The 12,131-nt window shown below is 41.0% G+C and overlaps 1 long non-coding RNA gene across 1 annotated transcript; it reads left to right on the forward strand.

Annotated features, from left to right (window-relative positions):
• The first annotated feature begins 4,912 nt into the window (after positions 1 to 4,912).
• Positions 4,913 to 11,983, forward strand: LOC117959905. Its single transcript, XR_004660027.1, has 2 exons — positions 4,913 to 4,948; positions 11,806 to 11,983. It is a non-coding gene; the product is annotated as an uncharacterized LOC117959905 (long non-coding RNA).
• The last annotated feature ends 148 nt before the right edge of the window (positions 11,984 to 12,131 follow it).

The following is a 12,131-nucleotide window of genomic DNA, read 5'->3' on the forward strand; positions in this document are numbered from 1 at the left end:
CCTTTATGTTGACAATATATTTTTTTTTACAATACATTTCTTTTTTTTACATTATTGGACTTAAACCTATAAAAAAATGCAATTTCATAGAATCACTAGTTCAAGAAACAGTCCCAACAAAATCCCAACATATTGAATTCACAGGGAGTTAAAACAAATCTTAAAACTTCACAGGCTAACACTTGAGAATAATTGGCATTTTAGCTCAATAAATGACTTTAATGATTTATGTTTTATCATGAAAAAACTCACACTGTGTTATTTATTGCTGGTATATTGTAGGGTGATCATATTTTGATTTTCAAAGAGGACACTCGGCCGGCCTCGAGACACAAATTCAGACAGGCTTCTCACAGGTTTATGAACATGCTTTATTATGCCTCTATGGTACAAAAATAACTAATGTAATTAAATAAAGTATGTAACAACCTGAAACAAAATAATAGCTCTCTTTTCAAATAAATAAATAAATAAATATAAAAATAATGTTCTAAATATGACCTATTCTGTGTATCTCCTAAAACCTTTTCAATGGAATAAGATAAGGTTGTTCGGTGTCCATGTGAGCTTTGAGATCTCCAGCTCCTTTATTAGACACTGACACAAATGTGCTAGCATAATGTATAATAAAATATAATCTATATAAGGCAGCCTGTCTGGAATTACGTCATGCAACAAAGTACCCTAGTATTGTGCGAAAAGCGCCAGTCAATTTAAGTACACGCTCAATCCTAATGGTGCAATGAAAAACAGTGAAAACTGGACGTTATTCAACCCTAACCCCCGGACGGTACGTAAAAAGTGGACATGTCCGGGCAAAAAAGGACATTCGGTTACCTTAGTATTTTGTTCATGATAATCAAAATAATGTCCCTGGTTTTTTAATTAACTAATTGATTCATTGACGAATTGTTTCAACAATAACTTAAAACTGCAGTCTGCTGATTTTGCACCTAAGAATCCTAAGAATTAATATTACATTATATAAAGTTAGTTTGGATTCTTTCCGACTTTGTTAAAAAACTAAGATGTCCATGTAATGAACTATTATCCGTGTAGCGTTGATCATACGGAATCATGAGTTGACCCCAAACCCTTAAATCCAAAAGTGAACATACAGCACCACAGACTAGATCCTGGCCTTGGAGAGCACTCAGAGTCGTGCAGGTACAGCCAAACACTTGAGCTGTTGGCCACCTGGCCTCTGCGTTCTGCAATGGACACATGGTGTCAGTCCTCAGAGAGTACACTTCATTACAAACATAGATTGGATTATGTCTTCCCAAACAGACTGACCGTGTCCAATCACTCTAGTCCGGCTTTGAATGAAGAATATTCACCTCATGTCTGGACCGGTGGGTCGGGAAGGTTGACGCACACACATACACACACACACACACACACACACACGCACACACACTGGCCCTCCTGGGGACTGGTACACGGGGCTGACAGGGACCAGAGAGGCATAAAAAGAACTGAGGGGGGAGCGAAAGAGAAAGAGAAATGTCTTTTAAATGACATCCCCATTGTGAGCCCGGGCAGGACGATGGCACTTTGCAAAACTGCTAACAATGAGCACAGGAGAAATCCCTTATCCTACAGGGGCCCGGCAGCATGCTTGCCATTACCATAGTCATTTAAATACAGTAATCTCATTTTCTGCCTCAGCCGAGGGGGCATGCTAAATTTCCCAGAGTGAGGGGAGGAGGGAGGGAGGGGAGTGCGCGTCGTCCAGGGCATGCAGGATTAGTGACTTTTCCCAATCTGTCTGCGTATCTGCGGGGTTGTAGTGGTGGCACATTGCAAAAAAAAAAAAAAAATCCATTTTACCAGGTAATTTTTTGTCTGCTATTGAGTCTTTAAAATCCAATCCTAGTTTATAACAATGTGGGTCTCATCTTCATAGTTTGGGCAATAATTCTATTAGTTATAATAACATTGTGCACAAAGTCACTTGCTAAGATCTGGGAATGCAGTGACATAACTAAAAAGAAATGAAACGGGTTTCAATCTAACTAACTTTGACAAACTTATGTCAAAGAGAAAAATAAAGGCTTATTATAAGGCTTATAACTAATAGTGATACTAACTAACTAGAACTAATATTTCTAATATCCTGCTTCAAATTTGACCTACCGTACATGCCACAGTTGTGAACACACAGTTTTCCTGTGCAATGACGTACCGACGTTTCAGATGATAAACTGTCTGAAGGGCTGATTGTCTGACCTCTCAGGTCGGACTCTGTTGTAGCGATGCCGCGTTCCCGGATCTCAGCAATCAATGTGGTCATTACAGTGTTATAAGAACATGTTATCATGATAGAAAATATGGAACAACCTAAAAAAAAATGAGATCATAGTTGTAATAAACTTTAAAACAAGTGAAATAAAACACCAAGTTCTTTTAAATGATATATATATATCTATACATACACACAGTATACAGTGAAAGTATTAAATTCAGCAAGTGTTTTATGCTGCATTAATGTTTTCCCAGATAATGTGCAAAAAGGGTTGCCGACTTGTAAACTCATGTGAACTGCCCGTTAAGTCAGAACAACAACTTGAAAAGTCAAAGAAACTTTTGGTACAGGATCTTCTGAATTGACGTCATGTTACGCAGAAACATGGCGGACGAAATGAATTGAATATATTAATAATAATTTATTAATTGAGGTATTGCATTTGTGCTCACATGTCATGTTTAACATACTTTTAGGTTGGAGCTGTTGCTGTCCACGTAGAGTGACCTAGATGTAAAAGGTATTTATTAGCTGACAAAATCCCTAATATTAAGCTTCAAACTGGAAAGAAATACTGGAAACAGCTATCAGCGTGTTATTTAAACACCCTGAGCAATGAAATGCAAGGGAAGAACCCAACTTCCTAACTCGGGACCGACTGTCTCGTTTCAAGAATTCTGGATCAACGGAAGTACACTTCCAGGATAAAGCCCATTATCTTGTGTGTGGCTTACCCGCAGGATGTTAGACTTTGCCCCTCACCTTCCGCTCAAAATCCTTTCGCTATGGCAAACAACAACAAACTTTGATCTAGTAAGTCACATGCTGAAAAGGGCAAGTTTTCTTTTCCAGGGTGCAAAAGTTCCACCTTAAAGCTACATTGTGTAAGAATTTCACCCGTCTAGCGGTGAAATTGTAAATGAATATTACTTTCTAACCCCTCCCATTCAGAGCGGGTTTTCACTCCAACGGTGGCCGTATTATTTCAAGACTTACAACTTGGACAGTGAGTGATCCTTCCAGTGTAATTGTGTGTTATTTTGGTACCATTTCATTGTTAACATCAGCTATCAGGTTTCCCGAACATATGCAAGCTAATGTTAGTAAAGTATCAGCGCTATCGTTATTCTGTATATTGTGAGGGATTAATAGTGTAAGGCAATGTTTTCAGCGTAGGAGAGAAGCAACGGAAGTTTGTGTGTTTAACATAGTTCTCTGAGCAGTATGAAGAATGGCAACGAAACCAAAATGATCTCTTAATATCTCCAGTGTTTACACGTAGCTGTTCTAGCTGGAGCTAGTCTGTGTTACAACTGCATTACTTAAGTTGTCTGGCAGGGAAATCACAACACATATGATTACTTTTACGTTAAAGGTAGAAAATCCTTTTTCATCATTGATGCGAGGAAAAGTATCCTAGACGTTGTTCTAGCGTTATGCACAACCACGCTATGTTAGCCGAGCAACTACAAAACATCAAATTTCCTCAGATGGGCAGAATTACCTTTTAGAGAAGAAAGCAGCAACTTCGGCATCCCTTCTTATAGTCCTTGCTCCTTATGAGCTCTTTCTATCTTGGAAATACCACTCCAAGATTAACTTTGGCCTGTCACGGTGTCATTTTAATTCTCTTTTTAACTTCCTTGGCAACTCTGTTATCTTCTCCCCCTCCTTGGCATATGTCACGGCGCCACTATGTGTAAAAACGTGAAAGGCGGAGGTACGTCCCACTTTAGCTAATGTATTTAAAAGATGGAGGCGCAACATGGCAGCTGTCATTCGAGCTAGTCACTCGTATGTATTCTGAATGCTTCTGACTGGCAGATTCTACATGTACGAGAATACTTTGATTAGTTGGTGGGAGTAATTACACATGAATGAGCACATATTTGTGTAAGAACAAAGTTTTTTTTGCTAACAATCAACTCAAAAAATGAAACAATGGAGCTTTAAGCTCCTTCCGAGACCATTTTGCAGAACCATCGTCTCAGTGCGGCCCGAGACTATTGTGATTGGTAGAAAGACATACAAACAACCCAGAGTGTGTTTTTTTCTTAAACCAGAACAACCAGTATGTGTGGTGTAGACCTTCCTCCGTAGCGCTGTGGCGATAGGTCAATGCAAGACTGTGTTTTAAGTGACTGAAACTCCCTTTCTGGAACAAGTTGGCGGATTTGTTTAACTTTTAGGACTAAACGAAGGTCAACGTGTGTGTGTGTGTGTGTGTGTGTGTGTGTGTGTCTGTGTGTGTCTGTGGGTGTGTGGGTGTGTGGGTGGGCGTGGCAGCAGCAGCTTTGGGTATATCATATCAGATCGAACAACAAAAGAGGAGCGGGGGAGAAAAAACTGTACCCACACACATAAGCTGTTTTCATTCTTCTCCGCTTCCGGTCCAGTGGAACAGTTGATGAAGTTTAAATGAAGCAGAATTAGGAGATCAAGCAGACACAGGAGCCGGCGCTGATGGTATCCGCGAGGCCCCCCGCGCATGGGGAATCGAACCGGAGGACATCTGACCTGGATAAAATCAAGAGAAAGAGAAACGTGGAGAGAAAAAAAGATTAAAGTGGAGGAGGAGGAGGAGGAGGAGGAGGAGGAGGAGGAGGAGGAGGAGGAGGAGGAGGAGGAGGAGGAGGAGGAGGAGGAGGAGGAGGAGGAGGAGGAGGAGGAGGAGGGGGCTGAGTGAGATAAGGGGATGAAGTATCTCCTAAATGTGATAATCTCCAATCACCTCTAACATCAATTCTGCCAAGGCCCGGGTTAATGAGCTCACAACCGATCAAGCGTTATGCACCGGGACCCCCGCCGCCCCCTGATTCCTCCTTTCTCTCCCTCGCTGTCGCTCTCATCATCACTGTTGTTCTTTTGATTTAATCCCTCTTACTTCAGCTGATTTGAGCAAGATGGGAGAGATGGATGGAGGAAAGGGAAAAGCCTATTACCCAAGCTCCTCTGCTCTCAACTATCTAAATGCTAACGATGTGAGGGGGCGAGAGAGAGAGAGAGAGGAGGGGAGGAGAGGAGGGAAATGAGGATGGGAGGAAGACATGCCGAGGGGAAATGGGAAAGAGAGCGCGAGCGTGTTGGCAGGGGAGGAATAGATGCATCCGAGGGGGGCTAATCTGTTGTTGCTCGGGGTCTCCGGGAGCAGTTTGGTTATTTAGAAAGCAGGTTAGCTGAGGGGAAAGCCCCGAGTCCTGTGTGCTGACCCTCCATCCCCGGGGTCAAAGCACCTGATCTTGCCTCTTTACTTCCACTTGAGCTGTTTTGACACAACAACACCGCCTGTCCTTGTCTGTGCTCAGTTTTTCCTGCATTCACTTCTCTATCGATTAAAACGCGAGGCTAGCCTACTACTGCCTGCTGCAAAGAATGATATGTTGAACATGTGATTGGCTCTGGCTGGTGTAGTTGGTCGGAAAAGGGGTAAAAGCTGGGGGTCACCTTGAAATGAGAGTACTGTCTGTTTCGATCTGATTCTCGGCGGCGCACCGAGGGACCCGGATTGTTTTGTTAAGAGTTTTCGCTTCTCGCTCTGCCTCCTGAACAATTGTTTTCTTAGTTAGGCTTCTCGATACAGTACCCAGAGGCCCTACATACAACTGAGTAAATATTTGGCAATTGCTCGAGCTGAAATGATGATTATGAGCCAAGATTTGGCACGACCATAGGATGCTGTGTCTGCGCCATCACAATTCAAACCTAATGCTTTGATTGGACTACAAATTCTCCAAAGAGAGCAAATGCAATACAGTGTTTCCCTTGTTTAATTTAGCTTTTTGTGAACTTTGCAATTACGCACCGGTATGTAGCGAGGCACCTGTGTATGTGTGTGTGTAGGTGTGTGTGTGTGTGTGTAGGTGTGTGTGTGTGTGTGTGTGTGTGTGTGTGTGTGTGTGTGTGTGTGTGTGTGTGTGTTTGTGTGTGGTGTGTAATGTGGTGTGCCTTGCAAGTTCACATGGCAGCTCTGCTAATTTACATGGCGATGTGCGGGAGAGAGACACACTGCAATGTGCCACTCTTTCAACTGTTACAATAATTTTGATTTGTTTCACCACCTGCACAAGAATAATGGGAGAAATTTGCTCGAAACAGGCACACACACACACACACACAAACACACATTTGGCTTGTTCACATCTGCCTGAGAAGCACAGTCACTTATTCTGTGCATAACAACTCTACCCCTCAGATTTGCCTCTTTCAAGAGTCCCATTTGATTTCATATTGGCCAAAGAAACAGTGGAGGGTGAGAGGCAAGTGAACAATCAATCTTTGTAATGTGATCCACGGATTGAGCGCGGTGAGTAAATGTTTGCACTGGCAGTCATCCAAACCTGCAGTCAAAGGAATTCTGCAGAGAAGGAATCTATCCAGGGCAGGCCTCTCTCTTTATCTCTTGCCTGCCCGACAGCAGCAGGGCATCAAGCACATTATATTCCAGCGCTCTGTGCATTTTTCATATAGGCTCGCCTTTTATGTTTTATGTACGCCAGCTCAGGGGAGAACAGCTGTGTGGGCACCGCATCCTCTGCAAGTTTAGAGGAAGAGAGAGAACTCATTTCGGTGGGAGAAGTGGAGCAGAATGCCAAACGCAGCGAGCGCTGTACCTGCGTACAAACAGGAGCTGCAGACCAAGGCCTGCCTCAGCTATTACATTACCATAATACACGGAAACAACACCTCGCATGCTGCTACAGCAGTAATTTGAAAACAGATTGACAGGATTTACAAGTTCTCAGCTTATCTTTGCTGTGACCTCTCTGGCCTCAATCTTCACTGTCAACTTTAGGAGTAAAATCATATGCTGGGAGGCTTATTCGCAGTTGTTGTTACTTTTACAGGATAATCTGGTATTATATATCATAATGGAAATTGATTTTTTTTTTTATGTAGCTTTTGATAATTGTGGAACTGTGCTTTGATCAAAACAGAAAAGAGAGAAAATATATAGTGTGATTTTATAATTGACCCTTGCTCCTTCATACAGAGTTGATAAACCCTCCGGCTTGGTCTGTGACTGTCATCCTATTGGATTATAATACACCCCGGGTATATGGGCGGTACGATGAATAGAACAACAGCTGCATTATGGATCAATGCACGGTATGAGCCATCTATACAAAATGTAATGTTACCACTTGCTGCTACTGCCACTCAAAGGTCAGTTAAAAAAAGTTTAAATAAACCACTGACTTTGTCTAGTTATATTTAGTAATGAAATGATTAAAATACAAAGGTTTTTAAAATTCTTGTTAAATGTGTTGTTAAATCAATTGGTTCAAATGTCAACCATGTTTTGAGGTTTTTACAATATTCAGATTTGAAATGGTAAACCAATACATTTTTTCAAAAGTCTATATACTAGTTTTTTTTAAATGAATTCACACGAACCAATGTAGCGTTGCAAAAAGGATATATGTATATATACATATATATATATATATATATATATATATATATATATATATATATATATATATCCTACATTTCACAGTGATTGGCAACAAATTAAGATTTATTTCTTAATTGACTTGTTTTGATAGTTACAAAACTATAGCTATAACTATAACTTTAAATGTTTGTTGTCATTACTTTGACTTCAGGCTATTTTATTAAATTTTCTGCACTTCTAAATCTAGCAAGCAAGTTCATTTTTGAGGCATTATTCATATCTGGATGCATAGAAGTGAATACAAATAATGGCCAGTTATTTAGACGGTGGTAAAGTGATTTTTTAGGATATTTCACAATCTTCAGACAGATCACTTGAGGCATCCTCCAAAGTAACCTGACTCCTCACAGTCCGAGCTCCTCAGATGGAGACAGAAGGGGACAGATGTGTGTTTAGAGGGACACACTGCCACCCAGTGTTACAGGCTGAGAGGCAGGAAAAGCTGAAGGTTCCTGAAGTTTGTCCATTTCTGATACCAGCCACCTCACTTCCCCTCATCCTCCGTAACATTAATCATCTGAGCTGAGAAGTCTCCACCACTGTGAGCTTTGCATTTACAGTGAAATAAAGACTTTGTTGGAGCTTTGTTTCTCAACAGGTGTGAGATTGCCGAGCCTGATAGGTCACATAATAAATCTATCAGGAAAATCTACAATTGAGAAAAAAAAACAAGCCGTCTAGAACTAGGGCTAACTCACACACAATATCTCAGATGATGCTGATGAGATTTTCACCAAATTTTGAAAAGACATACATGTCCCCATTTAATTAGTTTCTTGAGATTGCAGACAATGCAGCGCAGCACCTGGATCTCATGTTTTCACTGCTTGGTCCAAGTCATTTTTCCAGTCATGTATGTGCCATTTATAAAATCTCCAGCAAGACTGATCTGATATGAACAACATGTCAGGAAATACTGCATTCACACATTCAGAACATCAACTGAAATATACAGCTGGAAACAAGCAAACAATGTACTATATGAGGATTGTCTTGGACAGTTATTATTCATGGGGAAATGATGAATTCATACATCATGTTATCAATCCACAAAGGCTTTTCACAGCATCACCTGCAGAAAAGATGTCACATACAGACTCATATTAAATATGCCAGCTGCATGTTTTCTCTATTTTTGGATTGGATTAATTTGATATGCTCAGTTTATTTTCCCCATTGGTGTGTCTACATTTACCTGAAATCATCCTGGAGATACTAAAGCATCTCTGATTCACAACTATTTTTTATCTATTACAGAACATAGATTCATTTAGTTGTACATGTGCCACTTGCATTTAGATGCTTCTGCATGTAGATAGGGGATGGATGGATAGATGGATAGAATCTTTATTTATCCCCTTGGGGAAATACGGGAAGCACTTAAGCACTGTAATAACTTGTAATCTAGTAATTGTATTACTTTGCATCATGTTACATTAAACTGGCTTATATAAATGTACATTTTCAAAGATCTGAGTGGATCGCAAAGACTATCTGGCTCTTAATTGATTCTTTTGTTCACCTCAATCCCCATCAGCATGAGGCTGAGCCTCCATTATCTGCCAAGAAAAGAAGGAGTGATGGCGGAATAGATAGATAGAGCATGAAGACAGATAGTAAGGGATGGGGTGAGATAACGAGGAGGACAAAGTCCCCTGTAGGATTAGCAAAAAGGGTGGATAATAGGGAGCAAGTGTGACCACGCAGATATAGTAGCCTATCAAGTGAAAGTGAAAAGTGGGGGGAGGATTGGAGATGAGTGAATCATATGCTGTAACTTATCCTCCCAGTTCACCAGAGACACTTTGGTTTAAAGAAGCAGGAAGACCAGGCTCCAGGTAGCCACAGGGAAACGACAGGGCTTTTTTTATATTTTACCCTTGAGAGGGTCTCCACTGTACCTAACAGGCCACACTGGCTACCAGTCCTGTACACTGGTCCCAGCTTGGTGCTTTGTCAATGTGCTGTGACTAATCCAGGAGGGGTCCCGCGTTTTCTCTCACCCTAATTAAAAGAGGATTAGATGGGATGGAGCTCTAGACCACTCCAACATGCATAGCCACCTTCCCTTCGCTTTCTCAGGATAATCACACTTACTGGAATTGCCTGGATTTTCTGTGCAGGCCACCACCTGAACTCCACCAGTGGGTCCGTCACTGTAATAGTTGGTGCTGAGCCTAAAGGAGATTACAAATATGGAATGATCTGAAAAAGAAGAAGAAGAAAAAAATTCACTGTAGAAATTCCTAAATTGTGGTCAACAGATCAATCAGCTTTGGTTCAACTTGTATCATAGCGTGTGCATGTGCTGTAGGGATATCTATGGTGATTTAGATTACCGTGATATTTTTAGAAAAAATGTTCAATTCCAAAACTTTTCACTAGAATAATAACAATTTGTTTTGATTTAGGGCAACTCTCTCATTAAAAAGCAATTTCAGTTATATTAATCAAGACTGTAAAGTAAAGAAAAAAATACAAAGTGGACCGAAGAACCACTTGACTTTAGGATTAACTAAATAAACATTTCAGCACATTACAAAAGGTATGACTGGAGTGTTCATGGGCAGTCTTTGCCCCGCTTACAGACTGATAGGCAGCCTGACAGGGACCAGCTTTCTAGGCAGCCACATTGAAGGCTATCCTGACACCAGTGTTCAGTAAAGCTGGATTTCTATATAAATACTTTTTTCTGAATGCATTTTCATTTGTAATGAAATAAAAATTGAAATTGAAAGAAAAACAAACTTGGTTTGTTATGAAATGAATAATGAAACTTTAAAGGAGAATTTCAGTCAATGTCAATATGTAGCTCTGTTGTTTTTACATTTGGAGTGCTGTCAGTAACAAGAAAAATGAAAACAATCGGTGCTGTCTACACAGAGATATCCTCCTGCTAGATTTTGCAAACAACAGGGTTAAACAGGGCAAGTTTTAAACTTGTTTTAAGCCTCTAAACAAGCTCAAAATGTCATTACAAGTGCCTACCCATGTGCAGTCCAAGTGAACACAGTGAATTTGACTGCAGTAGAGTAAAGTATAGACAGGCATAAAGGTTGTGTTGATTCAGCCAGTGCCCATACCTCTGTTTATTTCCTAGTTTCTGCCGAAGTCCACGCCAGTCAAAACGCGCCTTTCTGTCGCATCTACTGCAGTCAGATTCACTGTGTTCACTTGGAAGGAATAACTTTACATGGGTTGGCACTTTTAATGACATTTTGAACATGTTTAGAGGCTAAAAACAAGTTTAAGACTTGCCCTGCTTAAGCTTGTTGGGTGCACAATATAGAAGGAGGATATCTCTGTGTAGACAGCACCGATTGTTTTCATTTTTCTTGCTAATGACAGCACTCCAAATGTACAAACAACAGAGCTACATATTGAAATTGACTGGGATTCTCCTTTAAGTTTCCACTTAATAATGACAACATGCTTTATTTGAAAGTTTCTTACACTACCTTAAAAAAAAATGGGGGTTAGGGGCAAAGTGGAGGGGGTGGCCTTGACCAACTGACACTTTGCTCGTTTGAAAGCCATGATGTCTCTCTCTCATGGGTGAGCCAAATCTCTAGAAGGATAAAGCAGAAAAAGGGGAAGTAACCTTTTGTCCTTATGACCTCATACGGGGCAAAATTCCAGCTTGGCCTATCTGAGCTTTCATTTTCTCAAAGGCAGAGCAGGATACCCAGGGCTCGGTTTACACCTATCACCATTTCTAGCTACTGGGGGACCATAGGCACACTGGGGTAATGCATATTAATGTTAAAAGAAAAAAACTCATAACGTGACATTTTAATGCCATGGGACCTTCAAACATGTTTTGAAACTGTGTGGAAACAGGCATGGCAACTGATTGGACATGGAAGCTGGTTTCACCTCTTAACTTAATTCTGCACAGTGGCCTTTAAATAGCCAGCTGATATCAGCTAGTTTAAAGTGCTGGCTAATTTAGATACCAGCTGCCACAGAGAAGACAACCCCGCTGCACACAGCACTGTTGGTATTTGGGAAAGTCTTTCAAATGGACTGAAGGCCTGACAGAACATTGTGTTAGTGCCGGCTACATGTAAAGGCTACAGTATATTTCTATGCTAGTTCACAGCTGCGCCTCGCCTGTAAAGTAGAGGAGAGCAGGCGGCATCAGCCAGGGGGCGGTGACAAAAATCCACTCTCAAATCGGACAGTTTCCAGCAGATTCCTGCAGCCTTCATGCTGAACAGGAAGTGACAGAATCACTGTGGTCCGATTCCGATTTGATAAAATGTTATCAGACCCATACACTCACCGGCCACTTTATTAGGTACACCTGTCCAACTGCTCGTTAACACTTAATTTCTAAGCAGCCAATCTCATGGCGGCAACTCAGTGCATTTAGGCATGTAGACATGGTCAAGAGAATCTCCTGCAGTTCAAACCGAGCATCAGTAT

This window comes from Etheostoma cragini, chromosome 16, assembly GCF_013103735.1.
Source record: "Etheostoma cragini isolate CJK2018 chromosome 16, CSU_Ecrag_1.0, whole genome shotgun sequence".
Classification (NCBI taxonomy): domain Eukaryota; kingdom Metazoa; phylum Chordata; class Actinopteri; order Perciformes; family Percidae; genus Etheostoma; species Etheostoma cragini.